Source organism: Mirounga angustirostris, unplaced genomic scaffold (assembly GCF_029215605.1).
Source record: "Mirounga angustirostris isolate CCGP_5_RB_7025 unplaced genomic scaffold, mMirAng1.0.hap1 SCAF_4, whole genome shotgun sequence".
NCBI classification, from domain to species: Eukaryota; Metazoa; Chordata; class Mammalia; order Carnivora; family Phocidae; genus Mirounga; species Mirounga angustirostris.
In genome coordinates, this window is record NW_026991712.1 from 116045980 (window position 1) to 116069124 (window position 23145).

The following is a 23145-nucleotide window of genomic DNA, read 5'->3' on the forward strand; positions in this document are numbered from 1 at the left end:
GAGAGGGAGAAGCAGGCTCTCCGCCGAGCAGGGAGACTGGAGCCTGATGCGGGGCTCGATCCCAGGACCCTGGGACCACGACCTGAGCGGAAGGCAGCCGCTTAACGACTGAGCCACCCGGGCGCCCCTGATTTTAATTTTTTATATAATTTAAACTCAGAGATACTATTTCAAATTTTTACATTTTTAATTGTGGTAAAATATACATAACATAAAATTTACCATCTCACTTTTTAAAAGATTTTTTATTTTATTTTATTTTTAAATATTTTATTTATTCATTTGAGAGAGAGAGGGAGAGAGTACACAAGCAGGAGGACAATCAGAGGCAGAGGGAGAAGCAGGCTCCCCACTGAGCAGGGAGCCTGATGTGGGGCTTGATCCCAGGACCTGGAGATCATGACCCCAGCCAAAGGCAGACGCTTTACCATCTGAGTCATCCAGGAGCCCTATTTTTTTTATTTTAAAGATTTTATTTATTTGAGAGAGAGAGAGAGAATGTGTGTGGGGGCAGGGAGGGAGAAAGAATCCCAAGCAGATGAGGTTGGGCTCGATCATATGACCCTGAAATCATAACCCGAGCTGATGCCAAGAGACAGTCGCTCAACCAAGTCATCCAGGTACCCCTCATCTCACTCACTTTTAAGTGTATAGTTTACTGGTATCAAGTGGGAATTTTTCATTCATTATCTCTGCAAATATTACGTCTGCCTCATTCTCTCATGTTTTTTTCCCCCTGAAACTCAAGTATATGTTAAATGTCATTGTATCCCCTCTATCTCTTATATAATTTACTAATTTACTGTATTTTTCATCTTTTGTCTCTCTGTGATTTATTCTGGCTTTTTTTCTTATGATCTATTGTCATTCCCACAAATCCCTCATCAGCAGTAATATAAGCTATTCTAATCTGCCCCTAATTTATCTACTGAGTTCTGAATTCCAGTGATTTTATTTTTTTTAATTCTACAATTTCCATGTGATTCTTTTTTCCCCTGGTAATAGTTTTTTATTGTGGCAAAATGTACATAACATCCAATTTACCATTCTAGTAATTATTTATGCGTACAATTCAGTGGCATGAAGTACATTCACACTGTTGTGTTAACCATCACCACCACCCATTTCTAGAACTTTTTCATGTTCCCAAACTGCAACTCATACCCATTAAACAATGACTCCTTATTTCGCCTCCCCCTGGCCCTGGGCAACCACCATTCCACTTCCCGTCTCTGATTTTGACTACTGTAGTTACCTCACATAAGTGGAATCACACAATATTTGTCTTTTTGTGACTGGTTTATTTCATTTAGCATGATGTCTTCAGGTTTCACCCACGTGGTATTTTTTTTTAAAGATTTTATTTATTTATTTGACAGAGAGACACAGTGAGAGAGGGAACACAAGCAGGGGGAGTGGGAGAGGGAGAAGCAGGCCCTCCGTGGAGCAGGGAGCCTGACACGGGGCTCGATCCCAGGACTCTGGGATCATGACCTGAGCTGAAGGCAGACACTTAACGACCGAATACACCCAGGCACCCCAGGGTTCACCCACGTATTATCTGGCAGAATTTCCTTCTTCTTTTGAGATCCTTAAAAAAAAAAAAAAAAAAAGGTTTCTAGTTCTTGGAAAACTCAATCTTTTAAAAAATTTCTTTAACCATGTTAACCATAACTTTTAAAAAGTACATATTTGGTCATTCATTATTTGTATCGCCTGTGGACTTACTTTTCTTATTTGGTGTTTCTTTGCCTTGCCTCATCACATGGCTTGTTACTTTTGATTGAGTATTGGACATTGAAAATTGTGTTAGAAAATTACAGAAATTGTTAGATGTTTAAGATGATGTCATATTCTTCCAGAGAGGATTTGTGTTTGCAAACCCAGATATCTAATCGGTAATTGGTGTATTCAAAGCTGAACATCAGTCCCTCAAAGGCCTATCCCTTCCAGATAATACCTTATTTGTATTGTAGGGTCCAATAAAAAGCTAAGGGGCTATCAGGATCTTCAATCCTTGGCAGGTCCTGAACCCTAATTTTGTCCTGCTAACCATGTGAATTTGTTGACATCCTGGCTCAGCTTCTCAGCCTCTCACTTGTCACTGCTGGAGTTGGCAGATATCCTTAGGAGAAAAGCAGCCCCAACTGCCTGGTTTAACCCTCTGGCACCTAATTTAACCTAATTTTTCTTTACCTTTTTAGTGCTTTGATGTCCTGAGACATATGTTTGCATATTTTTTCCACTTCTTTTAGTTGTTCTATGTGGGAGGGTTGATCTGATTCCTTTGTCATTGCAAGAGTGGAAGATAAGACTAGTGTGCTTTACTTTTTTACTCAATGTCCAAAATATGCTATACTCTGCATAAAGTAACACATCTTTATATCTAAACATGCGATTCTGATTTTGAATAAAAGAAGATTGTGTTCACGTAGAGGACCCTGTGAACAAATTAATGAATTTTGGGAGGCTTCACATTTTGTTCCCATGGGAAACTCTTTACTTAACTAAATGCCTCTGCCATGCTTAGAACACTTGGTAAATACATGCATTTTATTTGTACAGATATTTCTGCATTATTTCTGTTCTACTTGTAGTTCAAGGCTTGACACAGATGCCATTTCTACCATGAAACCTTTTTTTGATATCTCAAAGCAAAATAGTTGCTTCCTCTTTAGGACTTTCATATTAATTTGTACAGCTGTAAAACTACACTGTAACAGTCTTTTATTTTCACTGTACAATTTACGCTCTTAGGAAGAAGAAACAGTCTCACCAAAATATATACACTCCAAAACATCTAACATAATATTTTGCATATAATGGGAACTTAATATATATTTGCTAAATGGGGCGCCTGGCTGGCTCAGTCAGTAGGGCTTGTGACTCTTGATCTCAGGGTCATGAGTTCAAGCCCCATGTTGGGTATGGAGCCTACTTAAAAAAAAAATGTGTATATATATATATATATACACACATACACACACACACTAAATAAACAGAGGGATGAATGAATTAATAAGGATGTTGGAGTGCAGTGAAGGGAACATTGACTGGAATCAGAAGAGCTAGATTCTGTGCCATCTCTGCCTTGGGTAAGTGTTTTAATGTTTTCTCAGTATCTTTACTTGTATAGAATGAATGCTTACCTCAGGGAGTTTTGAGGCTTAAAAACATAATTTATCTTCATGTGCATTGCAAAACAATATACAAATATAAAGTGGCCATTTATAGTTTTAAAACATGTGAGAAGGGAAAACATATGCCTATAAAGGCATAAAATGTCTTCAGAAGATGATACAAGAAATTCAAGGCCAGGGAGCAGGGGGTTGGGTAGACAGGATAGGAATTTGACTTTTAACACTATACCCATTTGAATTTTGAATCATATGGATATTTTAACTACTAGAAATAAAATAAATAGAATTTAAGAAAAATATAATGTACTATTGCTCTGTTTTGTATCAGAGTAGTTGGCTCAGCAAAAACACTGCTTGCGCTGACTGCAGTGATTGAGAGTCTTATCTGAACAATTAGTTTTATAGATGGAAGTTTAAATAATCTGTGAATTAGTTACTTTGATTTATTTATTTATTAGAGAGTTCTTACTCTTAATATGTGTACTGTAGCTCAGAGCTTGGAGCATATACTGATTATTTCTTACATTCATGATGTAGTTTAGGTTTGTTAGATTACTGTGTAACTAGATTTGGAAGGGTCAAAAAGCTAGAGATTTCTGGCATGTAAACTTCCTTGTCACTTAATATAACTTAGAAAGGTTTCCTGAATACCCTGTTACCAATAGAGAGATCTCTTTGGGGACATTCAACAGAGAAGGGCAGGTACTCATGTGTTCTTGGTTAGGAATCCTGCCCTCCTGGGCTGGGCTTGCAGCATTGATGGGGATGCATGTGACTTACTGAGAGAGGACTGGGCCCTCAAGCACCTCAGTCAACCATCCAGTCTGGTGATAAACGTAGTAACACATGAGCCAGACAGATTGCCTTTACCTACAGAATGTCCACAGAAGTTATCTGAGTCCACTTTTTAGTCATTTACAGTATTTCCTAATATCCAGAAACCTTCTAGCCTTTGGTTTTGTCTGTGTTCTGGCCATTTCCAATTTCATGAGATGACCAATGAAGACAGACTGGGATCTGAAATCCAACCTAAGAAAGTATTGCTCCTTTTAAATAGTTCTTGTTGAACTTCAATGGAGGAGGGACTGAAACTCGTGCCTAGTTTTTGTGTGTGTTTTTTTTTTTTCCTTTTAAAGATTTTATTTATTTATTTGACAGAGAGACACACCGAGAGAAGGAACACAAGCAGGGGGAGTGGGAGAGGGAGAAGCAGGCTTCCTGCTGAGCAGGGAGCCCGAAGTGGGACTGGATCCCAGGACCCTGGGACCATGACCCAAGACGAAGGCAGACGCTTAATGGCCTGAGCCACTCAGGCACCTCACTAGTGCCTAGTTTGAGGATGGAGGTTGGCTCTGGAGCTCATTCATCTATGTCTTTCCCAGCATTGGCAGGAATTAAGGAAAAAAAAAATTCACTTGACTTTGTCTCCAGCTATTGTAAAATGATTTCTGACATTTTTTAAAGTTCTTTTATTCTCCTTTTCAAACTCTGCAGCTTCACTGAATTTAATTTATGCTGTTTTAAACTAAATAAACTGACTTTGGGAGGAATATTTTCTATTTACCATTTGTTTGGATATCCCAGTTTCTTAATCACATCTCTCAAAAGACTCAGTTTTTTTGTCTTAACCTTTCAAAATCTGTTATATTTCCCTTGAGAGGTAAATGGGATATTGGCCCAGAGCCCTGCTATTTCCAAATTTGAACATCAAAAATAAGTCATGTCAGGCATTATATTAACAAAAGATTCACAGTCTCCACTAAGCTGCAAGTAATAAGAACTTGTTATTTAGTTTCAGCTTGATTAAAAAACTGAGCAAGCCATTTTACATTCATAACTTTTGGTTCTGTTGCTCAATGTGAAATATAATATGGACCAATTTTCTAGGTGTTTCAGTTACATATTGCTTATAATTTGGGGTGGTTTGTTACACAGCAATAGGTAACTAAAACAACAGGCAGTAACAACTATTCATTTTCTCATGATTCTGTGTTTGGGGTAGGGCTCAGTGGGGATGGCTTGTCTTTGTTCATATGGTGTTGGTTGGGGTGGTTCAGTTAAAGATGGAACATTTACAAGCTTCACTTGCAAGTCTGGTGCCTCACCTGGCAGTGCTGGATCAGCTGGAGACTGGCTGGGCTTCTGTCTTTTTCTTCAAAATCTCTAATTACTCAGGGCTTCTCTCTATATACATGGTGTCTATATATCTACTTATTGGTCTATCAATCTATCATCTGTCTATCTATCTACTCAGCTACCCATTCTTCCATGCACCCACCTATCCATCCAAATGGCTCTCTAACATGGTGGTTGAGCTTTTTTATATGGCTGCTACCTTCCAAGAGAGTAAAAACAGGAACTACCATGTTTTTTAAGGCCTAGGCCTTGAACTGTCAAAGAGTCACTTCTGCCATATAATTTTTAACAAAACAAGTCACAAGGACAGTCCCGATTCAAAGAGAAGAGAAATAGACTCCATCTCTCCAGGATGGAGTGGCCTGGGTATCCAGAGACAAGAGGAAGTTGGCCATCTTTAGAAACAATTTACCATATCAAGACAGCAACACGGTCCACTAAAATATCTTGATGAGTTCTTTTATTTTCATTTATGCATGTATATATGTATGCATATATGTATGTCTGTATTTTTAGAGAGAGAGAGAGCATGTGATTAGGGGTGGAGGGGCAGAGGGAGAGGGAGAGAGAGAATCCCAAGCAGGCTCCATGCCCAGCACAGAGCCCAATGTGGGGCTTGATCTCACGACCCTGAGATCATGACCTGAGCTGAAATGAATAGTTGGACACTTAACTGAGCCACCCAGACACCTCTGAGTTTTCAAAAAGGAATTAGCACATTCCCTAAAATATGTCCTTTTATGACTCTGATTATTATCAATGTGCACAAAAGGTTTTTTATACTTTTTACATTACAGATTAAATGTTTAAGTTTGCTTTTCTTATACATTTTTTGTAATAATTATCCATACTTTCATGAACATACACACACACACACACACACACAGAGAAAATGGTTTCTACAATAAGACAGATCTAGGTTTTAATTCCAGGTTTTATCACACATTACCTGTATGGCCTTGGGCAAGCTATTAAAACCATGACTCTCAGTTTCCTAATCTGCAAACTGGATCAACAGAAATATCTATCAATAGCATAGTTCTGGGTATTTCAAGTTCATTTATAAAAGAATGTTTATTTTCACTCTTATTTTTCAAGGCTCCCTATAGCTTGAACAACCAGGTGAATGGTGGTGCCATTTACTGAGGTGGGAAAGACTGAGGTAAGAACTTGTTTTGGGATAAGTAATTTTGTGAGTAAGAAATGATCCCAGAGGCTATTAAGATGATATATGAACATATACTCAATGGTGCATATATATTCATATACACACGCATATATTTAAGTGTATGCAACTACATGGCAAGACATGCAGACCCAGGGAGGGAGGGAGAGAGAAAGAGATGGGGGGGGGCAGAATAATTTTGTAAAAAATTATCCCAACTGATGATGGATGACTAAGGACTATTCATTACTCTTTGCCCTCAAAGACAGAGATTTTACCTTATTTATCTTTCTAGTCCCCATAACACACACCACTCTCACCTCCATGTGATAGAATATTCATACACTTTTTTACTAAATGGTGTTAGCATATTCCGTGTAGAGTGAGCTTGAGAAATAATCTGGAGACAATTTTTAGAGCTCCTCAGTATTCCACAGATTCAGTTATACCCAGGTCAACTCATGCCTTGCATTTGCCGAATGTTTTCAATACCTTTCTTTGCTTTTTCAGTATTGTAATAGAACAGGGAAGAACTTAAAATGTGAGTATGTTCTTTGTCTCTAAGGCTGATAACTGATAGAATTTGAACAAACAGATATGTTTTGTTACTTATTAACATTTAATACTAATAACATGTATAATTTATAAAACATTTTCATAGTCATTACAGATTTGATAAAGATAAACTCTTGAGGTATCATCGTTATGCCCAAATGACAGAGGGGGAGACATGCTCAGAGAACGTAAGCACACAGGTGGCGTGCAGCAGAGCTAAGATTCATGCACATGTCTTCCACCTCTGGAATCTATACAATAATAAAAGGATTGATAGAAGCAGCAGCTCTGGGGATGTATATGAATTGAAGTTATTCCTGATTCCTATTACCAGGACTAATTTGAAATAACTCCACATATTTCAAAATTTCTAATTAAAAAATTTTGGTAATGTCCTTTTAAAATGCGCCATCTGTGATTCTCCAGCAACTTGTCATGGTGGATCTGTGGTTTATTTTCAATATGTAAGTTATTAATTCATAATCAAAGTGAACTACAATGCTAGTCAAAGAAACTCATCAACAGGTAAATCTTCCATTAAAGAAAGGATTTTTAAAAGTGTTCTTTTGGCTAGTTCATTATAAGATTTTTTAAATTAAAATTATTCCCATTATAGCAAGCTGATCCTTATTATATCAGGTTGAGAAATTATTTTGACTAGCATATTGTCTTTAGTCATAAACTCATGTCATTAGGCATACAGAAAATCACATTAAAGAGACCTTCTTCCCCTTCAGGGATTGACACACATGATATAAAACTAGAATACAGTGATTGGATCTAATTTTCTTCCATTGTTATTTAAAAATATAACCTAGGGCGCCTGGGTGGCTCAGTCCGTTAAGTGACTGACTCTTGACTTTGGCTCAGGTCATGATCTCAGGTTGTGAGATCAAAGCACCCCAACCCCAGCGAGAAGTCTGCTTGAGATTCTTTGCTGCTCCCTCTCCCTCTGCTCCTCCCTCCGCATGTGCATGCACTTTCTCCCTCTCTCAAAAAAAAAAAAAAAAAATATATATATATATATATATATATAACATATAAACACCTGGCTTCTAGCCAACAAGAACTAACCTGAGACATCATTATGGGATGTTATTAACATTAAGCAAATGAAGATTCAATCCTGATTCTCAGAATGTGTTTTCACAAAGCAAGGAATTATATTTGATGTGAAAGTACCATGCTGTATTTTTCCAACTGAACAGAAATATGCCCTGCATTTTAGATAACAAAAAATAACCCCACAGACTGTCACTCAAATTAAGAATGTATACATCATTTGTCATTACAAAGAAGCGTTCAAAATAATTTCTCATTCTCACTGTTACTTCTTTTGACCTACAGGTTATTTAAAATACATGAATTTTTTTCTAGTTACCTTTTATTTTTTACTACTAGCTTAATTTTTTTTTGGTCAAATATGTAGTCTGTGATTTCAACAATTTGACATTTGTTTGAGGATTGATTTTGAGGCTCTATTATTAATAAAATTGTAGAAATAGTATAACTTTTTCATGAAATAAACAATTATCATTGTGAAGAACCCTCTTTATCTCCTTTCTTTTTTCTGGCCCACCTTCTTCTCCTTTCACAGACTACACATTCATTGCTTACGACCAAGCAAAAGAAGGTGCCTCTTTACTTACAAAAAAATTAATACAATTACTCTGAAAGAAAATGTAATGGTTAACAAGAACCAAGTCAATCTCATGAAAAGATCCAGCTATATCTCAAGTGAGTCTACATGATGGGTACATTCATATGGTAGGAACTTGTGGATAGGACTGGTTTACCATGACAACACAGCTCCTTCTTTGTGGTCAATGATGTGTCTGCTAACCACATAGTATCTTCATTTACCAAGATGGCAGGAAAAACCACTTTGTGTGATCTGTTAATTTGGTTTTGGTTTTGACATCCCACAGCAGGTTCAGTGTTATACTGGACTTCATTCTTGGCGAATGGATTCTTCCTTGGCACCAAAATGCAGTGACATGAAATTGTGTTTTCAATACCAGTTAATGGACTATTACCCTAGATGCTGTTATTGATGATCTGAGCATTTGCTAGGATTGTCTTTCTGGACAGCTACTGATTAATGGCTCTTCTCTTAGCAAACACATGTTTGGTGAGCCTGCAGCCTGTCCTAGGCATTACAGAATTATATTTCATAGAGGTATTTAGTTCCTGATGTGTCATGATTGTTCTGTCTAAACTTTCAAGAAAGAAGCTAAAACAGATGACAGAAATGAACACTGCTCAGGGGAAGCTGAAACATTCCTGTCGTTTGTATATTCTTCAAGCTTGTAAAATACTTTCTCAGACTTCTGTAATCCTCAGGATGGCTTTTGGGGCAGGTATTATAATTGAGATCTTATAGTAGTAGGAATTGAAGTTCAGAGATGTTAAATGACTTACTCAAGGTCCCTTTAGTGGTGGCAGAGAAGGGTGCTGGGGCATCATGAAGGAGCAAAGTATAAGAGAGGCTCAAATCCAAGGTCCACCATCTCTGCCATTTCCTAGCTCTGTGACCTTGGACAGGTTTCTTAAAATTATCTGAGCTCGTTTCCTCGTTTGCCTTGGCTCTGTCACAGGGTTACAGATAGGAGTGAATGAACAAATGGGTATGGAAATGTCTACATCCTGAAAAATGTGTGAGTGTTAGTTTCATTATTTACCTTTGGGGAGGAGATGGGAGATGGCATGGTATGGTAGACCACCACATTTCAAGTCAAACAGAATTGGTTCTAACTAACATTGGTGCATGAATTTGAGTATGTTACTTGAACTCTCTGGGTTTCTAGCTCCTCTGTTGTGAAATGTGTATCATAACATGATGCTGTGGACCTGTGAGTATGGACCAGTAGGACAGAGGTGAAGCACAGAGCACAGCACCAGGTGAACATTAGGGCTCCTCTCTCTGGCCCCAGCCTGGTTCAGCTTTCTGAAAGAGCACTGAATATTCTAGCATGAAAGAGCTGTAATGGACTATGTGGGTCCTTGCATGGATAAGGAATCTGAGACTCAGAGAGGTGAACTGATTTACCCAGGTCACAGAACTAATGGCAGAGTTGGAAGTTGAACCTAATTCTGATTTCAACTCCAACAGTCTTTTTCTTTTCTTTTTACAATATTACAGTAATCTCCATAATAGCATTATTTGTACCTGTCCTCACCTTGTGAAAGCTATTTTTATTAAGAACCCAAAAATATGCGCTGATAGCATTGCTAGAGCTGTTGAATCCAACCTGAATTGCACTACTTCACATATAGCCAAGTTTGGACTTTAAGCATAGAAACATTTCTTTTTGTATCTTGGGCTATTCTCTGTAACAAAACCACAGGGATTATTTTGTCTCGGCACCTGATGTTTAAACCTGTGCTCTCTTGGAAACAAGTCACACACTTTTAATGTCTGTATTTAATTTGACTCCCACTTCCATGTTGCTATTAGTCCAGACACTTAGGCGTGTCAGCTGAAGGATGTAGTGGAACTAGCCTAGCACCGAGGCATCAAGAGACCCAGAGGCTAGTTCCATATGTGGTATTCACTAGTTGCTAAACCTTGTTGGAAACAGATCTACTACCTTTCTGACAGCTCTAAAGATCTTAAAGTGAGTCTGAAATATTTCTAACTGTATTAGTTTTCTATTGCAGCTGTAACAAATCACCATAAACTTAGTGGCTTTAAATTTATTTTACACAAGTTTATTTTCTTATAGTTCTGCAAGTCAGAAGCCTGAAATGGGTCTTATGGGGCTACAATCTAGGTGTCGGTTCCCTCTGGAGAGTCACAGGAGAATCCATTTCCTTGACTAGTTTCCTTGACCCTGAGATCATGACCTGAGCCAAAGGCAGACCGAGCCACCTAGGTGCTCCACTATCATTTATTTTTGAATTTCTTTGAGCACTAGTGGAGTTGAGCGTAAGTTTATACACTTGCTGGTTTTCAGGTTTCTCCTGTCTATAGATAATAATTATAAATTATATGTGTATAACACACATATAATTTATATGGATATAAATTCTTTGCTCATTTCTTTTTTTGGCTTAACTAGCTGTTTGTTGCTGTTATTTGTTAATGTACTGGTGTTCTTGAATGTTCTAAATGCTATTTCTTTTTTGGGGTCAGATATTTTAAATTTCTTGTCCACATCCTCATCCTTTCTTAACTTTACCTTTGACTTATATTCTAGAAATACTCAGATACAGATAGGTTAGTTATTGATGCTATAACTATCTTTGCCCAATCACTTGTATTTTTTTTTTTAAAGATTTTTATTTATTTATTTGACAGAGAGAGACACAGCGAGAGAGGGAACACAAGCAGGGGGAGTGGGAGAGAGTTAAAAGGCTTCCCGCGGAGCAGGGAGCCCGATGCGGGGCTCGATCCCAGGACCCTGGGATCATGACCTGAGCCGAAGGCAGACGGTTAGTGACTGAGCCACCCAGGCGCCCCAATTATTGAGTTTCTTTTCATCAAAAGAATGTATTAAAATACAAGTGATTGGGCAGGGGCGCCTTTCTATTATAATTTTTATTGGAATTTAATGAAAATGACAAGTAGTAATCTTTGATTCTTGGCACTGGATGAGATATGAAGACTAATGTTTATAGGTACTAGAGAACTATTTCTAGCATTTACTACAAATTATTGAGGGACAAATAGTGCCTTTGTGCATAGGGACTGGGAATTATCTTTGGAATATAAATAGGCTTTTTGCCTAACTTACAATTATAGCAAAAGGTGCAGTGTTATGAGAATGTTTCTATCATCATAAAATTATAGCATTTGAATACCACTGTATGAAGTCCTTTCATGTACAGACATGATTGCAAACAGGAGCTCCCAACTTTGGAGACTCTGGGGCCACTGATCATTTCTACATAGTGGGCCCTATGGACTATCAAGTTCTTTCCGATATGTCCAAAGCCTTAATTCTGGAGCAAGATATTAAATGTCAACTTTCTGGGTTGTGTATCTACAGTTATATAAACATTTATTTTACTCTGGAGGCACAGTTATTTAAAGATGACCATGTATAACAAGCTCTCTATCTCGCAAAGCCAGATTTCTATCTCTAGGAATAAATATTCTGAAAAAATGTGACCATGGAGAGGTATCAGACAGAAGATACTTTGCTCTAACTAGAGTTGGCCTGGCATAAAATTTTGCAGCAGTCACGTATCCCTTGAGTACTTCTGTATAGATCCGTGTCCATTTCCCATTCAGGTGCTCATTCTCACACTCCTCATATTCTTGATCTCACCTGCCCTGGTCAGTTGTGTCTCAGGAAGTAATCCAAAATTCATCCAGATCAAGGTGTAAAGGACCCATAAGGTGTAATGGCTGTCTCTCCCAGTGATATTTGCATTAAAACAGAAATCCCTGTCTCAAGCTAAAGACGTGGCTCAGCAAGGTGGGCAGTGATGTCTTCTGAAACCCCTAAAATTGTAATTCACATTCCATTTATGCACAATCTCAGTTTTAGAACTAAGGAAAGGATGTCAGCAAAAATAAAACACTCAGCTGGCTAGACTTGCCGTTAATTTAAAAAAGTGTACTGTTACCAGGTTGCCCATAGTGACTATAAACTCAATATAATCACTCTGCCTTTCTGCCAACAGGTGAGGTCTGCTGTGAGATTATGAGTCTGTCAGCGTATGGTGTGGAAGCTGTCACTCCTCTCCCCTCCCCCCTCCTCCCGGCCTCCTGTAGGAGAGTGAGGAGGGGTCTGAACACAGAGTTTCAGGAAGGCTGTGTGATCTGCGCCGCCCTCCCCCGCAACACATCCTGGCCTTCCTGGCTCAAAGCCATCTAAGACATGGGAACTCCAGGAGTCATACCCTTGGATCTGTCCTAGGTAATTACAGCTGTCTATAAAAATACTTCATCTGGAAGGTATCTGGCATTCTCAAAGGAAAATTTAGTTTTAGTCAGCCTTTCTAAAAAGTAACCAGTCACAGGAGAGGCTCCTTCTAGTCAAATTAGTTAATTTGGAAGAAATATCACTTCACTACTATAGTAGTTCAACTGTAAGGAATATGATGGTTGTTTTGGTTGAATTTCACTCAATATGATTCAACTTAAGCTTTGAAAAAAAGCTTAGGTCAACAATTAGTCAGCACCTTAGTTTCTGCCAAGTGTGGACTGAACTTTCCAAAGCCAAGTTGGGGTTGGAAAGAGCCAATGGGAAAAAGGGAGCAAGGGGTCATTCTGAGTTCAGCCCAGGATTTGGGGCATGCTTTCCAAACTCTGCCATTCCATGCTGCCCACGGATTAAGCAGGGCAAAATGATTAACAAAAGTGTACGTATGTGTGTGTACTGGAGACACGGTCAACCATTTCAAAAATGCCCTGACCGACAAGAATGCATTTCTCAGCCATGGATCAAGAGGAAAATGATCACACCTCGTAGCAGATTTTGGACATGCACTGCTTGCATGAAAGTCTCAGAAAATTAACTATGAGCTGACTTTGACTCTGTCCCTTCCTAGTTACCTACAAACCCTTAAAGAAAAAGACAATGGCTTATTTGTTTTGATTCCCTCACACACACACAATGCCCAGCACATAGTAAATGCTTAATGAATAGTTGTCAAATGATGAGATAATATCAAGAGACTAATGCAGGGGGAGCCACTTCATAATCTGGCTATGCTATGAGGCTCCCCAGGGTAGAAGGATGTACAGATCCAAGTTCACTGGAAGAAAAAGCCTTCGAACTTACAGCCAATCACTTCTGTGCTGAGAAACCAGAATGCAAACCACAGAGAGCCACATATTAGTTTATCAGACAAGACAGCTATCACGTAGCATTGGATCCAAAGGAATGCCGTTATTTAGGAGAGAGTGGAGAGCAGAGATCTGCCGAGGGAAAGTGCCTGGAGCCTAAGGGCAGATAAAAGAGAAGAAGGCACTTTAAAGGAAAAAGGGACTAGAATGCTTTAGAGGTCAGAAGAGATGGTTCTACCCCAGTGGATATTCAGACTTTTGGGCCTGCTAGACTATGAGAACAGGTAGGCTTTGAAGATTTACAATAGTTCAGAAAGCAGTAAGCAAATGGTCTTGTTTTTATTATTCAAACATTTAATACAAAGCAGGCAGATCTTCAGTACTTTACTGGCATTAAGCAAGAGGAACTGTATGGAAAAAAAAAAAAATGAAACCCAGACAACACATCAAGTTTACTTTCACCATGATAATACTTCACCCTTTTCCCCACTAGATTTTGACAAGGAAGCTCTTCCTGAGTGTTCCTGCCCTACTTTTTTTTACCACCTTTGCTTCTATGATCAGGGAAATGGATGAGAGGGTTTTAAGTGGAAAACCAAGGGTCTAGGAGCCTCATACCTAGATAATAAACTTTTGGGGAAAAACTCAGAATCACACATGATTGGGGAAAGATGGGATTCTCTATCCCCTTCTGCATTTGTTCTTCCTATCCTCCAGTTGGTGAGGGTTTGTAAGACCATTCTGTAGTTATGTGATGAGGACTGGTCATGACCAGGTGGATGAACCCCACCTGAGCACAGTGAGGACTCAACTTGGCCTTTGCACATCTCGGCCATGAATGGCAGTCCTGGGCCTCACACGGACCTATGTGGTCTTTCTGGGCTCTACCACAAGGCCCTTTGCAATTCTGTGCTTGATCTCCTTTGTCTAAAATGGCACAGTCAGGGGCGCCTGGGTAGCTCAGTCAGTTAAGTGGCTGCCTTCGGCTCAGGTCATGATCTCAGGGTCCTGGGATGGAGCTCCCGCATCGGGCTCCCTGCTCAGTGGGGAATCTGCTTCTCCCTCTGCCCCTCTCCCCCACTTATGCTCTTGCACACACACTCTCTCTCAAATAAATAAATAAAATCTTTAAAGAAAATAAAATGGCATAGTCATTGCTTTCCAGGGTCTTGGCTCTCCCCTGACCCCCAGGGCCCCATATCTTTTCTTGTACTTCCTCCGCTACTCCCAGGAAAATCCTATTCTGGGCTGGGAAAAGCCCCTCTATCTTGCTTACTTCATCCAAGATACCGCCTGTAAATTCTCTTTTCTATTTTCTTTCTTCCACACATCTAAATTTTCCCATGGGTTTAGGTTTTGTGAAATAGAACCTGGAGATTGTTGCTTTGGGCTCTGCTACAGACCTCTTCAAAAGCAATGAAACAGAGCCAGCTACTTGTTTGAAAGATAGACAGGATATCTTTGAAAGATAGAAAGATAGACAGAGAGAGAAGAAAAAAAAAAAAAACTCCATAAATTAAAGGCTTAAAATATATATTTTTTCAAGTACATATGTATTTGTAAGTGCTCTAATCCCAAATAGCCATAAAAACATAAAGGCATAAAACTTTGGGTACTTGAAGGGGAAATGTTTATAGATAGATAGGACTTATAGGACCCCTCGATGCTACTATACACAAATGTAAAACTAGCCCTGAGTACAATAACCTGGAGTTTGGTTTGCTGACTGATATTCCCTGCCATCTCAGAAAAGTTGATCTTTCTTTATTCCTGATTTCCTTCCATCCCCTCTATGTTTTACTAATAGCAGGTTCTGGTGAATCAAATTTCCTTACCACTTTCTTCTACCATCTTTGGCTTGTTTGCCCTGAATCTCTTCTTACAAACTTTTACAAACCTTACAAAGTTGTAAATTTCTTACACACTTGCTTGTTTATAAAATTTATTTAAAAATCTCTCTCTCTCCCCTCTGTCTTCCTCTCGCAAGTGCTATAGAGGACTCCAGCGCTTAAAAAACAAAACAGAAACCAAAACCCAAATAACTCTCTGCTGCCCTCTGGTGGATATCAGGTGATAAGCAGGCCTGCTCCTCGAAACTAATGAGACTGGTTGGCAAAATGGTTAAGGAAATTGTGGGGTTATCACTTGGCTCCCACCAATGGGAGTTGCTTCCCTCTCTGGCAGCAGTCAGGACGCTGACGGGCAGTCACAGCTACACTAATTCTTCGATTTAATTTCATAGACTCAGCCAGTTTCCCGTTGCGGGTGGCATATTAGTAGTTTCTCCTATTTTCTTCATTACAAATGTATGAAGCCACTCGTAGAGAGTAGCCGCCTCACTATGGAACAGGGCAGGCTGCCACCTGGTGGACTATCACCAGGTGGTGTCCGAATGGTGGTTCTCTGGTGTCCAGACTGACCTTCGTTCTGAGCACCCAGGAGTTGCTGTGGGCTCTCTCTGCTGCTGCTTTTTTGTTTTTACCCCCTAGGGTGGGACATACATCTTCCTTTGAATTATTATAAAATAACACGTTTGTATATGCTTTAGGAAAAGCAGACAATGACAGAGAGACAATGAAAGTCACCTCTGAATGTCAACAGACTGCTCTGCTGTTGATAGTTTGCACTGCATCATCCTATATGCATACATATCTCCATATCTCCCCCAAAATGTATCCTATTAAAGAAGTGGTTTTATATCACTCTTTTCACACAACATTTCACAAACCCCTTTCTAAGCGATGATCCATAATTTCCACCATCCTTTCCAAGTTGTGGAGACTGTCGTGCTCACATTAGTGTCTGGGCACTGGGCTTTCCTTTGTGAGGACAGGAAGATTAAGAAGGTGTCCCCCTGGTCAGCTCCTTGTTGTCATTCAAGCCTCAGCTCCAATATGGTCACAGCCATGTGGCCTTCCCAAACCCCTCAATCTGGGAAGCCTCCTTTGATGTTTGGCATTTCCTTCATGCCTGTGTCCTTCCTATCTGAAATGATCTTGCTCACTTGTTGGTTTTTTTCAGGGGCTCCCCTAGTAGAATGTAGGCTCGCTGGGAGCTGAGACTTTATCCTCTTTATCACTCTGTCCTCAGGGCTTTGGGTAGTAGATGATGCAAAGAATTTGCTGAGAGAATATTTATTGACTAACTGAGCTCGTTCTATGGCTGGACAGACTGTAGGTACCAAATGCATTTAAGCAATTTCTTATTGTAGAACATTTAGACTGTACCCAGTGTTTACATATTTTTAACAGCACAATAAGAACATCTTTGTTCACTTGGACAGTTCTTTTCTCCCTCCCAACACTAAACTGGAACATTTTAAACATACAGAAAAGTAGAAAGAATAGTGTAATGAACACCCATATACCTTTCATCAAGATTACATTTTTGTTAATATTTTTCCATTTGCTCTCTTTGCACTTTTTTTGGATGAACCATGTAAAACTAAGTTGCAGACTTCAATGTACTTCACCCCTGCACGTTTCAGCATGCATCTCCTGAGAGTAAGTACATTCTCCTAAATGAACACAATGTTATTAGCACATCTCATAAATATAATAATTAGTAATTCTCTAATATAACCTGATAGCCTATGTACAAATTTCCCCAATTACCTTCCAAAATACTTTTATAGTATATATTTATATACTATATTATATTATATATTTTTGAACCATGATCAAACCAAGTTTATATTTATATACATTTATACTTGATCTAGAAGAGTCATTCTGTGTTTTTATTATTCATTTTTTAGACACCATTGGCTTTCTGAGGAAACTATATTAGTTTTCTTACAGAATATCCCATAGAATCTGCCTGCTCATTTCCTCATGGTGTCATTTACCTTGTTTTCTTTCCCCCACCATTCCTGTCACTATAAGTTAGATCTAGATATTTGCTTAGATTATATGATTATAATCACTTATAGTCATGATTCTTTTTGATGTTGAAATTGTCCCAATTTTGTCCACAGGATGCTCATTAAGCTAGCCTCTCTATCCTTTTTGATACGATCTTGTTAATCTTTAAGTGCACTTTGGCTCTCTGCCATAGAAACATGTCCTAGCCACAACTTGTATTTTCCCCATGCACCTCGAATCTGCAATTTCACCAAATGAGCACTGTTTGCTTGTTGTTTTTTTTTTAAGTGAACAGAAATTATTTGAAAACAAAAATCCGGGTGCTGGATTTCCTCATTATTTTAAGAGTGTTATTGTGCTATTGCTACAAGGAGATTTTAGTGGGCTAAACTATTATATATATATAATGTATTTAAAAATTTTTCAATTTCAGGGGTGCCAGGGCGGCTCAGTGAGTTAAGTGTCTGACTTAATTTCAGCTCAGGTCATGATCTTGGGGTTGTGGGATTGAGCCCCACGTCGTGCTCCTTGCTGGGGGTGTGGAGCCTGCTTGGGATTCTCCCTCTGCCTCTCTCTCTCTCTCTCCCTTCCTCTCTCTAAAATTAATTAATTAATTTTTTTTCAATGACAATTTGTATTATAAAATTTTTTCCTAACTGATTTTATATTTTTATTTTAAACACTCACCAACCAAAATACACCAAGGGAAAGGTTAGATTTATTTAGCTTATTGCAGCAAGGGAAAATGCACACCATAGAACACCATGCGGGCCATCTCCAAAGTGGGGCATTAGGGAGGGTGGGAGGCGTTTGGAAGTAAACCCAGGATAGAGTCGGCAGGAATTACTTAGAATTCATGAAGTAGGTGAGTTGCTGATATAATTGTAGTTTTATCTTCAGAACACATGGGTTCCTGATGAGTTATTGTTAGATCAGGATTATGGTCTCTTCCCAAAACTATGGGCTGAAATGAGCCAGTGTTAAAAGAATTTGAGCTTTGATAATTTGTCTTGCTTAGATAATTTATCTATTTGATAAATCATAGTAGAGTTATGTCAATTGTGGTTTCTGTTTCAGTGATCGTTTCAATGATCAATAACCCCCTCTTGACCTAGCTGCCATCAGGATTATTTTTTTTAAAACAGTTTTGTTGAGGGGCACCTGGGTGGCTCAGTTGGTTAGGTGATCGACTCTTGATAACAGCTCAGGTCCTGATCTCAGGGTTGTGAGTTCAAGCCCACATTGGGCTCCATGTGAAGCCTACTTAAAAATTTTTTTTAAAAAAACAGCTTTATTGAGGTATAATTGATATACCAAAATCTGTATCTATTTAATGTATACAATTGATGAGTTTGGACATTTGCATACAACCATGAAACTATTACCACAATCAAGGTTATAAACATCTATCACCTGCAAGTTTCCTTGTGCTTTTTTAATTTTTTTTTTTTTATTTTGAGGTTTCTTTTTCTTCAGGAACATTTAACAAGAGATCCACCTTCTTTTAACAGAATTTCAAGTGCACAATACACTATTGTTAACTATTGGACCTATTTTGTACAGCTGTTTTCTAGAACTTATTCCTCTTTCATAACTGAAACTTTAAAGCCACTAAACACAACTCTTCATTTTATCCCTCTACCTAGCCCCTGGCAACCACCATTTTATTCACTGCTTCTATGAGTTTGACAATTTTAGATATCTCATACAAGTGGAACCAGGAAGTATTTGTTCTCCTGTGATTGCCTTATTTCACTTACATAACACCTTCCAGATTTATCCATGTTGATGCAAATGGTAGGATGTCCTTCTTTTTTTTAAAAGGCTGAATAATATTCCATTGTATGAATACATCACATTTTCTTTATTTATCTGTCAATGGCCATGTGGGTTGCTTCCATATCTTGGTTATTGGGAATAATGCTGCAATGAACATGGGAGTGCAGATAACTCTTTGAGATCTTGACTTCAATTATTTTGGATATAAGAACCAGATGTGGGATTGGTGGATCATAAGGTAGTCTATTTTTTAATTTTTTGAGAAAATTCCCTACTGTTTTTCAGAGCAGCCACTCTATTTTGCATTCCCACCATCAGCGAATTCTAATTTCTCCACATCCTTGCCAAGACTTACCTTTTTTTTTTTTTTTTGGTAATAGCCGTCTAATAGGTGTGAGGTGATACCTCAGTGGATTTTGATTTGTGTTTCTCTGATTAGTGATGTTAAACATTTTTTCCATGACTTGTTGCCATTTGTATGTCTTCATTGGAGAAATGTCCATTTGAGTCCTTAGCCCATTTTTAAACTGGGTTATTTGTGTTTTTACTATTGAGTTGTAGGTTTTCCTTATATATTTTGGAGATTAACTCCTTATCAGATATGTGGTTTGCAAATATTTTCTCCCATTCTATAGGTTGCCTTTTCACCCTGTGGCTTTTTTTTTTTTTTTTTTTCTGTGTAGAAGCTTTTTAGTTTGATATAGTTCCATGTTTGTTTTTGCTTTTGTTGCCTGTGCTTTCGGTGTCCTATCTGAGAAATGAAATCATTGCTAAAACCAATGTCAAGAAGATATCCCCTGTGTTTCCTTCAAGGAGTTTTACACTTCCAGGTTTTACATTTAAGTCTTTATTCCATTTTGAGTTGATTTTTTAATATGGTGTCAGAGATCCAGTTTAATTCTTTCGCATGTGAATATCCAGTTTTCCCAACACCATTTGTTGAAAAGATCATTTTTTCCATGTGTATTCTTCCCACCCTGTTGAAGATCATTCGACCATATATGTGTGGCTTGATTTCTGGACTGTCTATTCTGTTCCATTGGTCTATATGTCTGCCTTTATGCCAGTACCATACTGTTTTAATTACTGTAGTTTTGTAATATATTTTTAAATTAGGAAGTATGATACATCCAGCTTTGTTCTGTCTTCTCAAGACTGCTTTGGCTATTCTGGGTCTTTTGTGGTTTTATGTGAATTTTAGGATTATTTTTTTCTGTTTTTTTAAAAAATGCATTGGGATTTTGATGAGGATAGCACTGAATCTGTAGATTGCTTTGGGTAGAATGGACATGTTACAAATAATACATCTTTCAATCCATGGACACAGAATGTCTTTCCATTTATTTGTGTCTTTTAAAATTTTTTTCATGAATACTTTGTTTCAGTGTACAGTCTTTCACCTCCTTGGTTAAGTATAATCCTAAGTATTTTATTCTTTTTGATGCTATTGTAAATAGGGTTATTTTCTTAATTTCCTTTCTGTATAGTTCATTGTTAGTGTATAGAAATGCAACTGAATTTTGTATGGTGATTTTTGTATGTTGTAGACAACTTTAGTGAATTTATGTATTTGTTCTAATAATTTTTTTGTGGAGTATTTAGAGTTTTGTTTTGTTTTTACAAATAAGTTTTTCTCCAAATTGAGATAATTTTACATCTTCCTTTCTGATTTGGAAGTCTTTTATTTCTTTTTCTGCCCTAACTGCTCTGGCTAGGGCTTCTAGTACTATGTTAAATAGAAGTAGTGAGAGTGGGCATCCTTATTTCTGATTTTAGGGGTTTCATACCATTGTGGTTGAAGAAGATACTTGGTATGATTTCAATCTTCCTCAGTTTGTTAAGACTTGTTTTACGGCCTAATATGTGATTTAAATTTCCCTCTAACCTCTGCTTTTGCTGCATCATCCATTTTGGTATTTGGTATGTCATGTGTTTTTGCTTTTATTCATCACAGAGTATTTTCTATTTTCCCTTGTGACTTCTTCTTTGACATTCATTATTTAGGAGCATGTTGTTTAATTTCCACATATTTGTAGATCCCTAAATTTCGTTCTATTTTTGATTTGAATTTAATTCCACTGTGGTTGGGGAATATACTTCACATGATTTAAGTCCTTTTTACTGAGGATTGTTTATGGCCTAGCATATGGCGTACATTGGAGAATGTTTCATGTGTGTTTCAGAAAAGAGTGTATTCACTCCCCTGCTGTTGGGAAGAGTGATCTTTAGAAAGTCTGTTAGGTCTAGTGGGTTGATAGTGATGTCAAGTCCTCTATATCCTTGCTGCTTTATGTTAGTTGTTCTATCTTACCAACTAATTTTGAGATTTCCTTTTGTCCTTGTGGTTCTGCAGCTCCACCGTGGTGTGTCTAGGTGGGGATTTTGGAAAATATTCTGTTTGATTAATTGGTCTTGAATCTTTCAACATTTCTAGAAAATATCAGCCAATATTTCTTTCAGATTGTATTAGCCCCTCTTTTGTTCTGGAAACCTCATTCAACATAGTTCAGAACATAGTTCGGGTCTTCTTGCCTTATCCTCCCTGTCTCCTCACTTCTCTTCCTTCTTCCTCTTCCTCCTCCTCCTCCTCCCCCTCCCCTCCCCTTCCCCTCCCCCTTCTGCGGCTGCTGCTGCACTCAGGATATTTTATTCTGAACTATCTTCCAGTACATCAATTCTTTCCTCAGATGTCTCTAATCTGCTTTTAATAATATATTTTGGTTATTCCATTTTCATTTAAAGAAATTTCCATTCCTTTTGGAACGCTATGTCACTTTATATAGTTTGCTATTACAAATATTTTATAGTTTGTCTTTTATTTGTTTAAGCAGTGAAAGCCCATGGTAACCACTGTAATCTGTACTTAATATTTCCCATATTTCAACTTTGTTAGTCTCCTTGTGTGTATGTATGTGTGTGTGTGTGTTTGCTCATTGCTTCCTTTAAGCTTGGTTACTTTTCTCTTCATTTCTATTTAATTTCTTTAAAAATTTCTTGTAGGGATTGTATGAGAAATCAAGTAAAGACTATCTCCCACTGTGGAGAATTTACATTTAATTCTTCCAGGTGCCTGGATATTACTCTAGAAAAACCTTAAACCAAGATCTTGGCTTGAGCTACTGGACCATCCAAGAGATTGACTCCTAGAAAATGTAAAAACTACATTTTCTAACTTATGTGCTTAATGCTTTGGCATCGTGGGGCTTTTCTGACACTAGAGAGACTGACCATCCCCAGGCTAGCCAATTCTTAGAGATAGGAAGGGACTCCCTTGTAAGTGTGTCTTTCATATACAAACCAACCAATCTATAGTCCATACCCCAATCATCTCCTCTATCAGCTCTTACACTCTGGGCCACTATCTACGTGCCCTAATCACCCGAGGGTCAGATATCAGACAACTATAGACATCTCATATATACAAAAGCCCACTGAAATTATTCAAACTAGCCCATCCTAAGACTTCTTACCATGCCTCACCTGTTCCTTCTTGCAAAAATCACAATAAAGTCTCTCACCCATGTTTTACCTTGCTTTTTCTGTCTCCTGACTGACCCTCATGCTTCCCTGTGTGGCTCTGCATTTGTGGCATGACCTGTCTGCTTGGGAACTGTGAGTAACAACTGTCTTTTCAATGGCAATCATCTCTTGATCTGTTAGCTTCATCATATTTGAATAACAATAATAATGATAAAACCTATATTTAAAACAAACCCCAGGCTGCAAATATATGTGATAGCCAGCTTGTCATTATAGTTCCCCAGGGAC

General features: G+C 38.2%; 1 long non-coding RNA gene across 2 annotated transcripts in view; it reads left to right on the forward strand.

The window, feature by feature from the left end:
* Window positions 1-15299, forward strand: part of LOC135364154 (uncharacterized) — a 35560-nt gene extending 20261 nt beyond the window's left edge. The window contains exons 5-8 of one of the 2 annotated variants that reach the window (XR_010410864.1): window positions 6375-6438; window positions 6952-6982; window positions 8594-8733; window positions 12628-15299. This is a non-coding gene — a long non-coding RNA (uncharacterized LOC135364154). Of the gene's footprint in view, window positions 1-6374; window positions 8734-12627 lie in introns of both variants that reach the window. The other variant, XR_010410863.1, reaches the window with a different exon arrangement.
* Window positions 15300-23145: the final 7846 nt, after the last annotated feature.